Genomic DNA, 4,512 nt, shown 5'->3' with positions numbered 1-4,512 from the left:
TTGTACTTCCTCCATCCCAAAATATAAGGCGTCAAAGGATTAGTCAAAAGTCAACATTTTATAAGTTTGATCAAGTTTTATATACAAAATTATGAATAATTACAATACTGAATCAATATCAATAGATTCGCCATAAAGTATATATTTTTAATGTGTCCATTCAATATTGTATATGCAGATATTTTTTCTTAATATTTAGTAGAAGTTAGTAAATTTTGACTTTTGACTAATCTTTAGGCGCCTTATATTTTTGGACGGAGAAAGTATTGATGTAGTAAAGCCACTTTTTTTTTTATTGCTTCATAATGTTCATGGATTTTGATACGTAGCAGCTTTCTTCATAATGTTCATGGATTTTGATAGGTAGCAGCTTTATTATCTCTCTCTCTTTGCTTTAGAAATTCTGGCGGGTGTTTTTTGATAGGTTATGTTCAAGGTAGATTAATAGACAAAATCAAGTATTTATATTAGTGCCTGGTGGGCTCGTATAGGAGATGCATCAAGGTCTTTTTTTTCCTGGCGAAGACGTGCAGGTAGAGTCCCATGGAAACACGCATGGTCCATGTCTAATTTAAAGTATGTATAGTTTGGCCACGTGATACATTAATTGTAACGTGACAGTTTTACCTAAACGTTTTCTAGTCAAAAATCAGAACGTGACAGTTTTACGTAACTATAACCTTGTTAAAAAATCACAGCCGTAAATTTTAGATCTGACTATCATAATAATTTAGATGATGTGGATTAACGTAACGCCTCGAAAAACACCCTTATTTTGCTTTTAGTATATAATAGATAGATTTGGGCATTTTCATTTGAGCAAGTTTGGTGCCCTTTTAAAATTCGTCTTTACGGACTGTTCTGTTTTGACAGATTCTGCCTTTTATTTCGCATTGCTTCTTTCGCTGTGTTGGGTGGATTTCTTTGTTCCATTACCTTCTAGTAGCTTTGAGCAATGTCCAGAAGTGTTAAGAATGATTGTGTCACCTCTGAACATGTGAGTTTTTGATTATGCACTAACCCTCTAATGAGTTTGTTTCGAGTTTGGTGTGGAGGAAGTTTCAAGGGTCAAGAGAGGAGGATGATATACTATGATCAAGGAGAGTGAAAGCTCTAAGCTTGGGGATGCCCCGGTGGTTCACCCCTGCATATTCTAAGAAGACTCAAGCGTCTAAGCTTGGGGATGCCCAAGGCATCCCCTTCTTCATCGACAAATTATCAGGTTCCTTCTCTTGAAACTATATTTTTATTCGGCCACATCTTATGTACTTTACTTGGAGCCTCTGTTTGTTTTTATTTATGTTTGAATAAGTTCATCATTCTTGTGTGGGAGAGAGACACGCTCCGCTGGTTCGCTCATAGTATTCATGGCGAAGTTTCTTCTTCGTTAATTTGTTATATGGTTGGAATTGGAAAATGATACATGTAGTAAATTGCTATAATGTCTTGGATAATGTGATACTTGGCAATTGTTGTGCTCATGTTTAAGCTCTTGCATCATATGCTTTGCACCTATTAATGAAGAAATACATAGAGCTTGCTAAAATTTGGTTTGCATAATTGGTCTCTCTAAAATCTAGATAATTTCTAGTATTGAGTTTGAACAACAAGGAAGACGGTATGGAGTCTTATAATGTTTACAATATGTCTTTTATGTGAGTTTTGCTGTACCGTTCATCCTTGTGTTTGTTTCAAATAACCTTGCTAGCCTAAACCTTGTATCGAGAGGGAATACTTCTCATGCATCCAAAATCCTTGATCCAACCACTATTCCATTTGTGTCCACCATACCTACCTACTACATGGTATTTATCCGCCATTCCAAAGTAAATTGCTTGAGTGCTACCTTTAAAATTCCATCATTCACCTTTGCAATATATAGCTCATGGGACAAATAGCTTAAAAACTATTGTGGTATTGAATATGTACTTATGCACTTTATCTCTTATTAAGTTGCTTGTTGTGCGATAACCATGCTTCAGGGACGCCATCAACTATTCTTTGTTGAATATCATGTGAGTTGCTATGCATGTCCGTCTTGTCTGAAGCAAGAGAGATCTACCACCTTCATGGTTGGAGCATGCATATTGTTAGAGAAGAACTTTGGGCCGCTAACTAAAGCCATGATTCATGGTGGAAGTTTCAGTCTTGGACATATATCCACAATCTCATATGAGAATAATAATTGTTGTCACATGCTTATGCATTAAAGAGGAGTCCATTATCTGTTGTCCATGTTGTCCCGGTATGGATGTCTAAGTTGAGAATAATCAAAAGCGAGAAATCCAAAATGCGAGCTTTCTCCTTAGACCTTTGTACGAGGCGGCATGGAGGTACCCCATTGTGACGCTTGGTCAAAACATGTGCATTGCAAAGATCCGGTAGTCCAAGTTAATTAGGACAAGGTGCGGGCACTATTAGTATACTATGCATGAGGCTTGCAACTTGTAAGATATAATGTACATAACTCATATGCTTTATTACTACCGTTGACAAAATTGTTTCACGTTTTCAAAATAAAAGCTCTAGCACAAATATAGCAATCGATGCTTTCCTCTTTGAAGGACCATTCTTTTACTTTTATGTTGAGTCAGTTCACCTATCTCTCTCCACCTCAAGAAGCAAACACTTGTGTGAACTGTGCATTGATTCTTACATACTTGCATATTGTACTTGTTATATTACTCTATGTTGACAATTATCCATGAGATATACATGTTACAAGTTGAAAGCAACCGCTGAAACTTAATCTTCCTTTGTGTTGCTTCAATGCCTTTACTTTGATTTATTGCTTTATGAGTTAACTCTTATGCAAGACTTATTGATGCCTGTCTTGAAAGTGCTATTCATGAAAAGTCATTGCTTTATGATTCAGTTGTTTACTCATGTCATTACCATTGTTTTGATCGCTGCATTCACTACATATGTTTACAAATAGTATGATCAAGGTTATGACGGCATATCACTTCAGAAATTATCTTTGTTATCGTTTTACCTCGCTCGGGACGAGCAGAACTAAGCTTGGGGATGCTTGATACGTCTCCGACGTATCGATAATTTCTTATGTTCTATGCCATATTATTGATGATACCTACATGTTTTATGCACACTTTATGTCATATTCGTGCATTTTCCGGAACTAACCTATTAACAAGATGCCGAAGTGCCGGTTCCGTTTTCTCGCTGTTTTTGGTTTCAGAAATCCTAGTAACGAAATATTCTCGGAATCGGACGAAATCAAGACCCGGGTTCCTATTTTCACCGGAAGCATCCAGAACACCCGAGAGCCGCCGGAGGGGGCCCTGTGGGCCCCGGATGATAGGGTGGCGCGGCTCGGGCCCTGGCCGCGCCAGCCTATGGTGTGGCCACCCCTTCGACCCTCCTGCGCCGCCTCTTCGCCTATATAAATCCTCCGTCGCGAAAACCCCGATACGGAGAACCACGATACGGAAAACCTTCCAGAGCCGCCGCCATCGCGAAGCCAAGATCTGGGGGACAGGAGTCTCTGTTCCGGCACCCTGCCAGAGCGGGGAAGTGCCCCCGGAAGGCTTCTCCATCGACACCGCTGCCATCTCCACCGCCATCTTCATCACCGCTGCTGCTCCCATGAGGAGGGAGTAGTTCTCCATCGAGGCTCGGGGCTGTACCGGTAGCTATGTGGTTCATCTCTCTCCCATGTACCTCAATACAATAATCTCATGAGCTGCTTTACATGATTGAGATTCATATGAGTTTTGTATCACCACTATTCTATGTGCTACTCTAGCAAAGTTATTAAAGTAGTTCTATTCCTCCCGCACGTGTGCAAAGGTAACGAGTGTGTGCACCGTGTTAGTACTTGGTTTATGCTATGATCATGATCTCTTGTAGATTGCGAAGTTAACTATTGCTATGATAATATTGATGTGATCTATTCCTCCTACATATGCATGAAGATTACGAGTGTGCATGCTATGCTAGTACTTGGTTTAGTCTCGTTGATCTATCTTACACTAAAGGTTACTAAAATATGAGCATTATTGTGGAGCTTGTTAACTCCGGCATTGAGGGTTCGTGTAATCCTACGCAATGTGTTCATCATCCAACAAAAGTGTAGAGTATGCATTTATCTATTCTGTTCTGTGATCAATGTTGAGAGTGTCCACTAGTGAAAGTGTAATCCCTAGGCCTTGTTCCTAAATACCGCTATCGCTGCTTGTTTACTGTTTTACTGCGTTACTATCTGCTTGTTTATTGTCTCGGGCAAAGCACTTTTCTAGTGCTTGTTGCTACTACTTATTCATACCACTCGTATTTCACTATCTCTTCGCCGAACTAGTGCACCTATTAGGTGTGTTGGGGACACAAGAGACTTCTTACTTTGTGGTTGCGGGGTTGCATGAGAGGGATATCTTTGACCTCTTCCTCCCTGAGATCGATAAACCTTGGGTGATCCACTTAAGGGAAACTTGTTGCTGTTCTACAAACCTCTGCTCTTGGAGGCCCAACACTGTCTACAAGAATAGAAGCTCC

This window comes from Lolium rigidum, chromosome 1, assembly GCF_022539505.1.
Source record: "Lolium rigidum isolate FL_2022 chromosome 1, APGP_CSIRO_Lrig_0.1, whole genome shotgun sequence".
Taxonomy (NCBI): domain Eukaryota; kingdom Viridiplantae; phylum Streptophyta; class Magnoliopsida; order Poales; family Poaceae; genus Lolium; species Lolium rigidum.
Note: the sequence above shows the minus strand (reverse complement) of the source record.